The 14,541-nt window shown below is 46.8% G+C and overlaps 1 protein-coding gene and 1 long non-coding RNA gene across 2 annotated transcripts in view; one reads left to right on the top strand and one right to left on the bottom strand.

Moving 5' to 3' along the window:
* The window catches only part of LOC308642010, a 45,370-nt gene extending 36,973 nt beyond the window's left edge, over positions 1-8,397 (bottom strand). The window contains exons 1-2 of the long non-coding RNA XR_014020481.1: positions 7,870-8,397; positions 3,534-3,659 (exon numbers count right to left, since the gene is read on the bottom strand). This is a non-coding gene — a long non-coding RNA (uncharacterized lncRNA). The remainder of the gene's footprint in view (positions 1-3,533; positions 3,660-7,869) is intronic.
* Positions 1-14,541, top strand: part of LOC308641652 (kin of IRRE-like protein 3) — a gene marked incomplete at its 3' end in the record, with an annotated part of 378,090 nt that overhangs the window by 283,180 nt on the left and 80,369 nt on the right. The gene's annotated exons all lie outside the window — the stretch shown is intronic.

Here is a 14,541-nt window from a genome sequence, read left to right on the forward strand (position 1 = left end):
TTCTAACTCAGTCCACACTCACTGCCATGGCACAAGCAAATCACCAAATATGCTTCAACTGGATTTCCTGTGAAGCTGGAGAGCTCTCTGTCTCCCCAGACAGCCCACCCAGGTCCTGGCGGGCAGGGTAGCACAATGGTCAGGAGCATGGGTTTTCAGCCAGGCAGGCCTGAGCTCACATCCAACCTCTGCTGCTTACTGGCTTTGACTTTTACTCTTTTTTTTGCAACCTCCCTAAGCTCCAGTTTTCTTCACCATAGAGGGTTAACAAATGTACAGACCTTAGAAAGCTTTAGAAGGGTTAAGAGATGAAGCAAGGAAAGTGATTTGCATAGTGGGCATTAATGAGAGCAATTAAGAATCACAGAAATTATAATAAACATTTATTGAAGACTGTGTCAGGAACTGGATTAGGTGCTGAGAATACAGAGATGAGAACAATACAGTCTCAATGTAGAAAAGATGGTCATAAAAGCAGACCCTAAGACAGAGGTATGCACAGGGAATACAGGAGCACAGTTCAACATTCCAATTCTTCCTTATAATGCACTAAAATCTGCTCCCCTGACTTTACCCACTGGCCTGGGTTCGTTCATCCCTAGAGCATCTGAAATCACTCTGATCCCTCTACCTCTTGACAGTCCTTCTGCCTCTTGAAGACCACAAATCACGTCCCCCTAAGTCCCCTGGTTTCTATGCTAAACATCCCTCATTCCAGTCTGAAAATAATAAGGCTGCCTTATCTCTCCACCTGCCTTTCTCCAAGGAACAAAAGCTATTTTACCAGCCCCAGCTCATCCATCTTCTCAGCACCATGGGGCCACAAAGAAAGGAAGATTTACCTGATCCAACCCAGGTCTGGGACCAAGAGAAATTCAATTCCATCCAGGTTATCCCTAAAGTCCCCCAGGGGGGCACCTCAACCCCCAGCACAGATTGCAACCCTGTGACTGTGGCTTCACTTGTCTGCAGACATATCTCACCAACCTCAGCTGGTGAGACACCCTCCAGACGAACAGAAATCTGGAGGAACGCATGAGATTATCTGGACCGGGTGCTCACTCCTGGATTCAAGAGAATCATCGAGGTGTCTCAGATAAAAACACCAACACCCACCCCCAAAGAAATTCTGATTTAAAAGATCTAAGGGCCTGAGCATCAGTATAGTTTCCACAGCTCTCTGGGGCATTCTAATATGCAGCCAGGATGAAAACCCATCTATCCTCACTTAGTATTTCCTTTTGCACTTGAGAAAACAGCCCCCAAAATGGAAGTGATTTGTCCAAGGTCACAAAGTTACTTAGAGTAGAGAACAAGATTAGGACTCCTGGCTTCTGGTTTTCAATCAAGTGTCTTTGGCACTACCTAGAAATTAACATTCTGACTTGGAATTGAAATCTTAAGCATGCGTCACTAGACGTCATAGAGAAGTAGATAATAGAGATAATTCTTCCAAACCCTAAAACTCACCATGCTAATTCTCCTAAATTGAATTTAGTTTATTCCTTTATTTGGTGTTGGGGATCAAACCTGGGGCCCTTTCAGCACATGCTCTACCACAGAGTTACACTCCCAGCCCTGTAACCCTCCTTCTAGTCTTCTCTGTTTCCCTCTCACCAGCTATATTCTGTCTTAAAATGTGGTGTCAAAATGCCATCCACAAAGGGAGACCTCTATTCGTTTTTTTTTTTTTTGTAAGAAATAAGTTTAATAAAAATTAGAGGCAGCTAATTTTTTGGTTCCTTATTGCTTTAACAAGTATGTGTACATAAAATAAAGTTTTCATTTCCATTCTTCCATCATACATTGGATTTGAATGATTTGTCTTTTTTTTTATTTTATTGTTGGTTGTTCAAAACATTACATAGTTCTTAATATACCATATTTCACAGATTGATTCAAGTGGGTTATGAACTCCCATTTTTACCCCGTATACAAATTGCTGTGTCACATCAGTTACATTTCCATTGATTTACAAATTGCCTTTCTAGTGACTGATGTATTCTGCTGTCTATCCCATTCTCCACTATCCCCCCTCCCCTCCCCTCCCCTCCCCTCCCCTTCCCTCCCCTCCCCTTCTCTCTCTCCACCCCCCTACTATAAATCGTTTCTTCCACTTATATAATTTTTCTCCTACTCCTCCTTTCCTCAGCCAAGAGAATTACACAGAAAGGAACCTCATCGTAAATCAAGAGCCAAAAGCAATTCGTAAAACCAAATTAAGGCCCTGAGCATTCAGCGATGCCTCTTTAGAAATCAACCCGTCAGGTTCACCCCCTGCTAGATAAAGGCTACAGGAGGGGGAGAAAAAGCAACAATATTAAAATTCCAGAAATGCAATCTGAAATAAATAAGTGATATTTTTCTGGCCAAGGTAATGCAAGGGTTTTAGTTCCCAATGTGACGGAGCTACTTTACATTTTAATAAATGCACATTGAGAAAATAATATTATTGCTCTGATATTGGGAGATTATTTGTGAACATAAAATATTAGAACTTGTCAGGAAGGCATTTATTTTCTTTTTCCTTCTTTCTCTACTGCAATATTCTTTCACCTAATAGAAGATGATTGCAAAAATAATTATATCAAACAGTGGCCAACACACACAAAATAAATGGGAAAAAATGAAGGTTATCTGGCGTCAGATGGGAAACATGAGAAGGGGAAGTGTGTGTCAGATCAGGGGGAGGTAACTGCACATCAATCAGATGATTACAGAGTGGGTGGAAAAAATTAAAGCGACTGATTGGTTGCTGAATGTTCCGATCCCAAATGAAAATCAGAACATGGATCAGAACTCATTAACCAAATTATCTATTTCCCATATCCATGTACAAAAGCCAAAAAAAAATGTAAATGGAGTTTTATGTTTAGCAAAATAATCTAACTTTAAAATGCATCCATGTGTGAGGCTGTAATCACAGAAGATGGGAACCCATCATCAATTTCAGATGGTTCTTGAACCCCTGAAATCATGCATATTCACAAACATGCTTTTATCTGGCAAGAGGTTCCCTGGGTTTTAGTGTGTTTCTAAAGGGGTTCTTTATCAAAATTTAATAAAAATAAAAAATTAAGAACTGCTAAACCAGCCCACCCCTTCATGTAGAAATAAAGGCTGCAGGTGGTACTCAGTAGTAGTGCACTTGCCTAGCACACATGGGTTCTATACCCAGGACTGCAAAAAATAAAAACTAATTAATTAATTAATTAAAAGGAAAACTGTCTTTAGAAAGCAGTTTGGGAGTTCACAAAAAAGTTAAATATAGCGTTATGGTTTGGATGTGAGGTGTCCCCCAAAAGCTCGCATGTGAGACACTGCAAGAAGATTCAGAGGAGAATGATTGGGTTGTGAGAGTCTTAACCCAATCAGTGAATTAATCCCTGGTGGGATTAATTGAAGTGGGGAATTAGGGCGTGGCTTGAGGGATATATTTGTAGCTGGAAAGTGGAGTTTCTCTCTCTGCTTCTTGACTACCCTTTGAGCTGCTTCCCTCTGCCACACTCTCCCGCCATGATGCTCAGCCTTACCTCGAGCCCTGAGGAATGGAGCCGGTCTTCTATGAACTAAGACCTCTGAATTCATGATCCCTCAAATAAAAATTTCTTCTTCTGTAATTATTCTGGTTGAGTCCTTTAGTCACAGCAGCAAAAAAGCTGATTAAAACACACAGTTATCTATCACAGAACCCAGCCTTTGTATTTATACATACATATATAGAGATGAATAACCAAGAAAGCAAAAACATTCACACAAAAACTTACACCTATGTTCCTAGCAGCATTAGTCAAAAGAGCCAAAAAGTAGAAATAATCCAAATGTCCATCAACTGATGAGTGGATTTTTTAAATGTGATATGGCCACACAGTGGAATACTATTTGTCTATAAAAAATAATTAAGTACTAAAGCTTGCTATAACATATATAGAGCTTAAAAACATTATGCTTACTTAGTGAAAGAAGATAGCCACAAGAGGCCACATATTGTATTATTCCATTTAAATAAAATGTCCAAAATAGACAAAACTATAGAGACAGAGAGCAGATTAATGGTTGGTAGCAAGTGGAGAGGAATGGAGATTGGTTGCTAATGGGGATGGGGTTTATTTGGGGGGTGATGAAATTGTTCTGAAATCAGATAGAGGCCTTGCTTGTACATGTTATAAATATGCTTTAAAACTACTAAACTATATACTTTAATAGGGCAAATTTTATGTTTCCTGAACAATATCTCTTTTTTAAATGAGTGTGATAAAGAAAATACTGTCCCCGGTAACTTACAGCTTCACCAGTTAGTAGCACAGCCAGATAACAGAAACATAATAACCACAGGTATGAGACGGAGAAAATTAATCCCAATGGATGTCACTTGAACTTATTCGCTCCAGTGCTGATAGAGCGCTATTGTAAGCCGGGGTGCTCAGGCCCTGAGGTGCCCCAGTGAACAAGGGGACGTGCTCCTGGCTCTCGAAGTTGTTACTCTGGTCGGGGGAGACAGTGCACCACACACACCTAACTATGCAGGTGCAGCCGTGGTGAGACCAGTGAAGGAGGGGCCCAGGGGACGTGGGAAGAGCGAGGATGTGTAACGGGCCAGCCGGGCCTGGGTCAGGAGGCTTCCTAGAGGAGGTGGTCTCTTCGGGGAACCAAGAGCAGCTTTAAGAAACTGAAGAAGATCCACGTGGCAAGGGCAGGAGTGACGTGAGTTCTAGAGGGACAGCAGAGTCCTGCAGGTCAGGTGAAATGCTAGATGTTCAGCCTAAGCTTGACCAAGCTGAGACGTGATCTGCTCAGCCACTGGAGAAATGATGGAAAGAGAGGCCGCTTGGACATCCAGGGGGTGTGGAGACTTCCATGGTCTCACCTGGCCCTGGGGTCAGAACCTGGCCATGTATGGCCTGGAGAGCTGCCAACGGTAGGATGCTTATGGGAAGGGCACGGAAAGTAAAGCTGGACAAATTATGTTACAACTGCATCTGGACTCTGCCTGCCACACCTCCAGAAAGAGAAACCAAGTGAAAAGGAAGGCCAGGAGATGGGAAAGGGGTCCTCAAAACCCAAGGGGACGCCTAGGCAGAACGGAGCATAGATTCTCCTCAATGGACGTGGATGACCTCCCAATAATCCCCTCCTGAGCTGAAATATCCCCAGTCCAAGATGCACTGGACACATCTACCCTGCCGCACACTCTGCCTTAGCAACACAAGGCACCATAGTGTTGGGGTTTCCCCTTGTTGATGGCAGAAGTGATGGAGAGCTGAGATTCACTGCTCTGTCCAGCATGGTGAGAGGATCATCCTGCAGATCACTGACCCAGGAAAAGATCAAGATTCAAAATCTGAAGAAGAGTTTGCACTGAATGTGCATCCATTTTTGCAGAGCCAAAGTGCCTTAACTTGGAGGATTGTTAAGTCAAAGACCATCTTATAGCTTAAACCAAGGATGTGAGCAAGGTGGATAAAGACTGTTAAAGGGAACCCCAAAGTTTGAAAGAAGCCTAATTTTATAAAAGGCATTGTCCCTCCATAATAGTCTGCTTTCTGCTACTGTAACTGAATACCACAGACCAGCTTATTTATGAAGGACAGAAGTTTATTTGACTCACGGTTCTGGAGGCTAGGAAGTCTAAGAGCATAGCACCTGCATCTAAGAAGCATCTGGGGAGGGCCTAGTCCATGCATCGTCACATGGCAGGACAGAGCAAATGTGCAGCTCAGGTCCCTTTTCCTCTTCTTATAAAGCAACTAATCCCATTATGGTGACTCCACACTCATGACCTCACCCAATCCTAATAACCTGCCCAAAGCCCCCCTTCAAATACCAATTGACATGTGAATTCAGAAATTAGGTTTTCAACACGTGAATGTTGAAACCATAGCACCCAAAAGGTATTAAAAGCTAAAAATGCAAATAAGATATAAAAGGAAAATAATGAGAGGGTAGACGGTGGTGGTAACCATAACAGTAATGACAGCACAGAGCATTGTGAGCCAAGATCTGGGCTAAGTTCATTACAACCGTTATCTCTTAATTTCCCCTTTTTCCCTATCATACAGTGAGGTGCTTCTTCTTCTTCTTCTTCTTCTTCTTCTTCTTCTTCTTCTTCTTCTTCTTCTTCTTCTCTCCCCCATTTTTTTTTTTTGGTGGTGGTGGTGGTGCTAGGGATTGAACCCAGAGGCATTTACCACTGAGCTACATCCCTAGTCCATAAGCATATATATATATATATATATATATATATATATATATATATATATATATATATATAATGTGTTTATTGAGACAGGGTCTCCCTAAATTGCTGAGGGTCTTGTTATTTGCTGAGGCTGATCTCAAACTTGCAATATTCCTGCCTAGGACTCCTGATTCCCTGATATTATAGGCGTGCACCTCCATGCCCAGACAAGGCAGGTGCCATTATTTTCCTTACCTCTCAGACCTTTCAGCTTCCATTAAGAACTTTCCCAAGGTCACACAACTAAGAAGCACTGGAGGTAGATTTTAACATGGCAGTCACTTCCTATATCTGTTTTCCTAGCCCCTAAGATACCCTGCCTCTTTCTGCAAAAGCCTCCATCACAGGTTGTCCAGAGGCCTCCAGATGCATCCAGGAGGTGTGTTTCTAAAACCTGCAGCCTCCAAAGCCCTGACTGTGTCAAGCTGAGGAGGCCCAGAGCATCTTGGGCTAAGTTCCACCTTAGCCATCTGCAAGGAACAGATATTTTCAGCTCTGTGAGCAGGATGCTTCTGTCCAGATCTGCACAGACCTGGGGAGGCTTCTGAGACTGCTTCAAAAGTCCAGGCAGGAAACTGCCCTAAGGGAGATGGCCAGCCTTCTAAGGGACAAAGGGAAGGATGGATCTCTTCAGCAAGTTCCCACTGTCCCTAACCCTATAGTCCTGGCTCCTGAGGGGAAGAGAATGACCCCTGCAGACTCTCACTGTTGGCTCCCTTTCATGATAGTAGTAGAGCCTCATATTTGTAGAGTGCTCTGCAGCCCATAGGCCTCCTTCCTGAATCCTCTCTCATAGTGAGTAGATGGAAGTCATTATCCCCCAGTACCATTAAGGTCACAGGCCAGGCCAGGTTAGCCTGTCATCCAAGGTATGTCCTCTTAGTCCTCATGCCCAACATGCTCATTTATTGATAAGTTTTATTGCTTGGGAAACTGTTCAATAAAATCCTCTTGCAGATGACAGTTCAAAATTCCCCCACTCTCTTGGCATTGTTCTCATATTTTGAAGCTCAATGAAGTACAATGATTAACAGCACAGGTTTTAGAGTCAAGTCAGGTCTAACGTTGCGACTGAATTAATATGAGACCTTGGACTAGTTTCCTTAACCTCCTTGAGCCTCAGTTTCTTCATCTGTAAAGTAGAAATAATAATAGTATCTTCCAACAACATTGGGTTGTTCTGAGGATTTGTTGCAGCTACGCACATGAGTCTTATCTCTATGCCTATCACATAGTAAGAGTTCAATTAATGTTAGCTGCTAGTTTGTTAATAATTAACAAGAAAATATTCACAATAAGAATGAGTTGGAGGTATGAGTGATTCTCAGCTTTTGTTGCATATTAGAATCACAGGGAAAATTAAAACCTCAGAGTTCCTCCCCTGTAACTATTAAATCAGCATTTCTGGTAAAGAACTAGTTGTACTTTTTAAAGCTTTCTCGGGTGGATCCAAACTGCAGCCAAAATGGAGAACCATTGGAACCAGATGATCCAAGATCCCAGTTCTTTCAAAGTCCTCCCAGCTCAATTTCCCACAAGTAAGCATGCATCTGAGGTCCCCCAGCAAGGAGCAAGAGCAAAGCTGTCGCCTAATTCTGGCTTCAAACACATTTGCATGCCCCTGCACTTGCCTTTCCTGAAGTCACTCGTGGCCTCAAAGACAGGTTGAGAAAGAGACCTTCCTTACACATGTCCCAAGGCAGGAATAACTCTGGTCAGTTATCCACCGTTGTCACACTCAGGATAGACAAAAGGAAATCATAAATAATAAATGCCACATAAACAATGTCCAATTAACCCAGCCACCAGCCCCTGGAGGAAGGCATGCATTAGTTCTCCTGGCAAGAGGCTAAGCGGAGACATTAAGGGAGCTGCTTAAGGCCACACAGTTGTGCTCTCAAGCCTGCCCAGTCTTCCACAAGCTGCCCCTTCCCGCCAGCAGGAGTGACACAAACCCAAGTCACATGGATGGCCAGCTCTCCCTGAAGCGCTCCACAGTTTAGCACAATTTTGCATGGAGTTATCTCCAAGCTAGGTTTTCCCCCCATTCTCCTATAATACTAATTGCATTACATTTCTTTTTCGAAACAAATACCCCTCTGGCCTGAATGTTTCTGCTACCTCCCCTGACCCACAGTGATTCATTTGTTTATCAGGGCTCAGAATGAACTGCCTGAACTGTGTGCTTCTTCAGCTGGACTCCAGGGCTCCTCTGTGTCCCTGCTCCTCCTGCCAGGACATGCTTTTCTCCCTGGGCCTCCTTATTGCCCATCTCTGTACCAGAAGCACACTGCTGGCAGGTAAGCCCCAGGAAATGCCAGTCATGTGTGCTAGTTCTCAGTTTGCGAGCGGGCCCAGTGCTCTGATGTCCCCTGCCTCCCTCCTCATTGAATTCCTAACACCCAGGGACCACTATCCCCTTAACCAGGGAGGGTGAGGAGGGGCGGCTTCTACCGCAGCCACAGAACTTTGTGGATGGATTAGTTCAGGGTGATTACTGAGCTCAGAAGAAAGGAACTTAGTGATTAAGGGAGCCATTCCTGAAGGAGAGGAGAAGGATCCTAAAAACACCTGCTTGGGAACACTGGAGTAGCGCCAGGCAGGCGCCTCCCACAGACAAGAGGAAGGGCACCAGAGGCTAAATGTAGCGGAAAAGCAAGGTTAGTGAATTTAATGAGGTGATCTTAGGCAGCTTAATTCAGCTCGATAGCCTGGGGCTAGAAGAGGAGCCCTGTGTAGGAAGTCAGAAGTTAGGTCTGCACTAATTAGATTGCACAATCGCCTTCGTTATTCAGCACCTTGTTTCTCCAGCCTACCAGGTAGATGGGAGGCTCCTCAGAGGAGCTCCTCCAAGGGGCTTCTGGAACTGTCCCCTTCAACTACCTCCTGCCTTTTTCTCCCACTTGATCTGACCCAGCCCCACCCCTTACCCCAACCCCCTCCCCAAGTGTCCCGGAAATTGGCACCTAACTCAGACTCCACTGGGACCACACTTCCCTCCTCAGCACAACAAGGGTTGGCCAGAGAGCCTCAGGAGAGCCACAGTGGACTCAGCATGGCCCTGGCTACTACAATGGGCTGGACAGTGGCCCTGGTGCCTGGGTGGTCCCTTTCCCCCAGTCTTGCTGCTATGGAGCTTACCCAGGAGTGGTGTTTGTCCCTGGGGAGAGTGAGGATTCTGTCTTATCACCCTGTTGGTTGCAAGCTCTCAGCGACCCTCTCTGTTCATCTGTGCACACTGCAGGGCTAAGACCCTGAAGGGGAAGGAGATGGAGTCTGTCCTTATAAAGTCATGGAGGACTCCGTTTCTCCATCTGTAAAATGACCAATTGCAGAAGGCTATCATAGGAGGGTCACAGAGCAAACCCTTGCAGAAGTGAAGCCCCATTTTGACCTTGCTAGTAATGGCTCTCAGGGTTAAGACTCTAAGAGCAGGGGCAGCCACTTAATGCCTACACGATAGTAACAGCCAGCAATTAATAATGGCAATAATAGTTCTTTGAACACGGAGAGCTGCTTATCGATGGGCAAGGGAGCTGAGCTCCTGCTCCCAAGGGACAGCCCCACCTGTGGAGAGGCTGCTCCCCCCAGTGGAAGGTGGTCATGGCCGGCGAGAGCCAGGCAGGGAATCCTGCTCTTCCTGCCTGCTTGTTCCACAGGTCCTTCCTCTCCCAGCCAGATTGCAAGTCCACACCGGAAAACAGTCCCAGCCACATCAAATGGGACTGGTCTGTCCAGAACCACACCAATGTGTCAGCAAACTCTTCATATTGCCACTTGGGCCTCAGTTTTTTTTTTCTTTTTCTTTTTTTTTTTTTTTGGGGGGGGGGTGTAGATTCTGGGAATTGAACCCAGGGGCATTTTGCCACTGAATTCCACCCACAGCCTTTTAGAATTTTATTTTGAGACAGGGTCTCACTAAGTTGTCCAGGCTGGCCTTGAATTTGTGATCCTCCTCCTTCGGCCTCCCGAGTATTACAGGTGTGCACCATTACACCCAGCTCAGTTTATTTTCCTATAAAAGTTAGAGGTGGGCCATCCCAGCCCTGCTGCTCCTTCGTGTCCCTGGGTTTAGGGAATGGGAGGCCCCACCATCCCCACGGCTGAGCACTCCCACCCACTGTATGGCCTCCTTGGGGAACCCTGGCTACTCAAAATCCCACAACAAGACATGCTGCCAGAGGGAGCCCCCTCAGAAGTGAGTGACTGCTTAATGAAGTAAACATGCAGATTATAAAACCCTGGACTAGCAGGCTGTAGGCAGGCAGGTTCCAAAGCTGCTTACTTCAGCTAGAAATTGCCTGCTGGCTGCCTTGGCCCCTCCCCATTATCCTCTGAGCTTCTGCCTCCCCACATCCAGGGCCTTCCCCCATCCCACGGATCCATTCCCATGTTTGATCAGCCTAAGCTTTTAGAAAAAGTGGACAAGGGTAGGAGCACAGAGGAAAGCAAGCGTGTCGATGCATGCAGCAGTTCAGGAAGTTTGAAGGCCTCTGCAGAGTTCAGGGGGAATGTCCCCAGAATGTTAAACATGCTCCACCACCCCTCCCCTCACCGCCAACCTTGAACTAAGTTGTGCAGTTTGGAAACTTGGACTGGAGTCCTTCCCCTGCTCTGCAGCAGCACACCCCAGGTCCAGGGTCTCTGCCTCCCATCAGTCCCTGGGATGTGCAGAGCCACCCCGGATGCGGCCCAGTGACTACCTGACTGTGGTTAAATGGAGAAGGCAGTTCCCACAGAGTCTGGACTCCCTTCCCCATGGCCCTGTGAAGCCATCAATGATACTAATACCCCCAAGGTTCATTGAGTCATTACTATGTCCCTTTCTAGAGGATTTGCACATCTTGATTTGTTCAACCCCCCATGACAACCCTATAAGTACCCTATAAGTACCATAATAACTCTCCCATATTTTACAGATTAGGAAACTGAGACACAAAAAAAGTTAAACAATTTGTCCAGTATCACACAGCTAGTGATAGGCGGAAAATCCAAACCCAGGCAGCGTGGCTCCAGAGCCCCTGTTCATAAACACTCACGAAACAACTTCTTAATAAAAACAGTATTTTAAGACCACTGGCTCCAATCTGAGTGCTTTGTTTCCTCGGCGCTGCATAAGAGCTGTGCATGCCTTATAGCATAGAATGCTCACGAGGCGAATGCCATTATTATCTCCATTTTATAAATGAAAGAGTGGCGACTCAGAGAGATGAAATAACTCGTCCAAAGTCACACAGCTAGTAGCCAACGGGAATTCCTTCCCAAGTTGGGCTGAATCCATAGCCTGAGTCCTCTGGGCAGCAATACTACTCACAGCTTTCCTCCAAAAGCTACTATCTCACCTGGCTCAGTGGTGCACACCTACAACCCCAGCAACTTGGGAGGCTGAGGCAGGAGGATCAACAAGTTCATGGCCAGACTGGGCAATCTAGTGAGGCCCTGTCTCAAAATTTAAATGGACTGGCTATGTAGTTTAGGGGTAAAGTGTCCCTGGGTTAGACCCCAGTACCACAAAAAACAGGGTAAAATCTCAGTGCCCCCCCCACTTCCCTTCTGCCCTGATTTGACCCCAGAGAAAAGGTGCAATGCAAGGAGCCTCCCTACTTCACTCCAGGGACCAGGTTCCCGGTCCTCCCAGACCTCAGCTCTCCAGTGATGGGCCACGTGTTCCTCCCTTCCCCTGCTCATCAGGCCGGGATGCACAGCTCCAGGCCCAGTGTGACAGATATGCATAGCCAAGAATGGCGATGTATTTATTAAGTGAAACCGACAACTTTCATTAACCCAAGTAGACATTATTAAAACACACTGGTTGTCTCTGGAAAATGAAGTGTCTAGCGCAGTCTATGAGCAGAGACCTGCCTGCATGCGCCAAGCTACTCAGTGTGGGTGGGGCCTCTGTCCCGGCATCCTGCCTCCCATCCATCATTCTCCATGAAATGGGCCCCATTTGAGCCCCTACACCATTCTCCTTACAGCAGTGATTACATCCCTCTGAGTCATGAATCTCAACCCAGGTGGTCCGAGGCCTGGAGACCAAGGGTGCTCCATTATCCCCAGGCATCCACCTGAAGACGGAGCTGCCTGGTGGGGCCCTGATTGAAAACATTAAATGCAGCCCACGAACCCCCACCAGAATCCTGGCAGTGATGGAGGAGGTACCAACTGCACACGTGGCTTGGTGGGATTCCAGCTTTCAGCCCACCGGAGTCAATTACTAGAGAGAGTTATCTCCAGGGACCCCAGCCAGGGCCGCAGGAGAGCACAGAATGCAGAAGAAACGGCAAGAGGAGGGGAGGAACCGAAAAGAAGGAGCAGGACCGAGAAGGGCTGGCAGGGCTGGGGCCACTTGGTCATGCATTGTCTGTGGCCATGGGTCTTTGCCAAGGTGCAAGAAGCAGTAATAATGATCACATCTGCCGCTTTGCAATTTGTAACACGCTTTCATACATGCCCTGCCGCTGGCTTCTCCCGAGTCCTGCTGCGAGGGTCATCACCTGGGCCTGATTCCCTTTTGCACCAATGTTGGCAGGAGGCTCAGGGGGTTCAGTGCAGAATTGAGGCTGCCAAGGGAGCAAGCTGCAGTTGCAGGACAAGCCCAGCATTGCTTCTCCACTTCACCTCGTCTCCAAGACCTCTTGCTTTACTACGTTCCAAACGGCAGTGGCTGTCAGAGTCCTGATGGTCTAGGTTAGAAGGATGCTGTGCCATGCAGCCCAGACACACCATCATGGGCACTGTGGTTTTGGACAGGGTGCTGTGTGCGTCCATCTTCCACTTGTGGCCCACAGGACACATCTGTGCAATGGACATGAAACCTCTTGCCATGGACGTAACACAGGTGTTAGGGCTGGCCAACAAAGACTGCACTACCAACTCACTGTGTACCACCCGATCCTCCACTTCCTTATCTGTACAATGGGCTATGGTAGAGACTAAATGAGATACTATACACGCGTGGTCTCGTGCTACCCTGGCACATAGTACATGTTCAATTAATGATGGCTCTTTTTGTCCTTATTAAAGAATAGAACAAAGTTGCCAGCCAAGAATGTAGTGCAGCCAGGGTGGATTGGCTAAACTGGCTTCTTCCTGGGACAGAAGGTCTCAGATCTTCAAGATAGTCTCCATACCTGTCCCTATGTGGGCACTCATTCACTCTTGTCAGCTGGGTGTCCTTACCATGGGCTCAGAAATACAGTGGGCATGATGCTGAGGAGAGAGCACAGGGACAGGGGCCGTTGTTTATTCACCTATTCATTTCCACAGTTTGGCTTCATCCCTTCTAAGAAGGAGCATCAATAAATACTAATGGATAGTTAGAAGTGAGAGGGGAAAGAAGGGGCAGAGGAAGAAAGGAAGAAGTCAAATTAAAAATAGTTTCATGACAGCTGGGCAAAGTGGCGCACACCTATAATCCCAGTGGTTCAGGAGGCTGAGGCAGGAGGATCGTGAGTGCAAAGCCAGCCTCAGCAAAAGTGAGACACTAAGCAACTCAGGAGACCCTGTATCTAAAAAAAATACAAAATAGGACTGTGGCTCAGTGGTCGAGTGCCCCTGAGTTCAATCCCTGGTACCAAAAAAAAAAAAAAAAAAAAATAGCTGTATGATAAAAATAATGACATCCTTTGGTGGACTGCTCCATCCAAAACAGACTTGGTTTCCTCTTAAAGACTCTGGAGTTGATCCTCAGTCTTGGGCTAGTGGGAGGAGGGATCTGTCCTACAGAACACAGGTAAAGCCCCTGTAGCAGGGAGGTGTAGGTCCTCTCTCCTCCCTGGCCTCTGCCTTACATCTCTTCCCATCAGCAGCCTGGACAAGCAGAGCTGCCCACCCCTCAGGGCCAGGAAAGGTGACAGCCCCAGCACACCCACTAGCCAGGTGGCTGCTAGGCGTTTGGCTCTGCAACCCAGAGAGTCATGCAAATGCCACCAGTGTTAGGGACCTGCCACATGGCTCCGACAGCTGCTCAGAAGGCTGACAGCCATCCATGTTGCTGCCAGGCCAGCAGGTCTGTGGCAGGTCAGAGGCGGGGAGCACACGGGAGCTGGTCACTAAGATCTCCCTGATGTTCTTCTCTGTTGCCCTGTTCCTCCCAGGCTGGTCAAGGCCCCACATCCTCAGTGCCCAGGAACACTAGCCCCCAGCCACGTTGCCCTCCTTCCTCAGGCTCCAGGGTGGCATGGCTCCCGTATCTATCAGCAGCCAGGGCTCTCACAGGAAGGGAGAGAGGGAGATACCTCTTTTCAAACCAGCTGCTGCGACATGATGCCAGGAGGAGCCAGAGCTGGCATGCCCCCCCC

The sequence above is a fragment of the Spermophilus citellus genome, assembly GCF_964194105.1.
Source record: "Spermophilus citellus genome assembly, chromosome: 2".
NCBI lineage: Eukaryota > Metazoa > Chordata > Mammalia > Rodentia > Sciuridae > Spermophilus > Spermophilus citellus.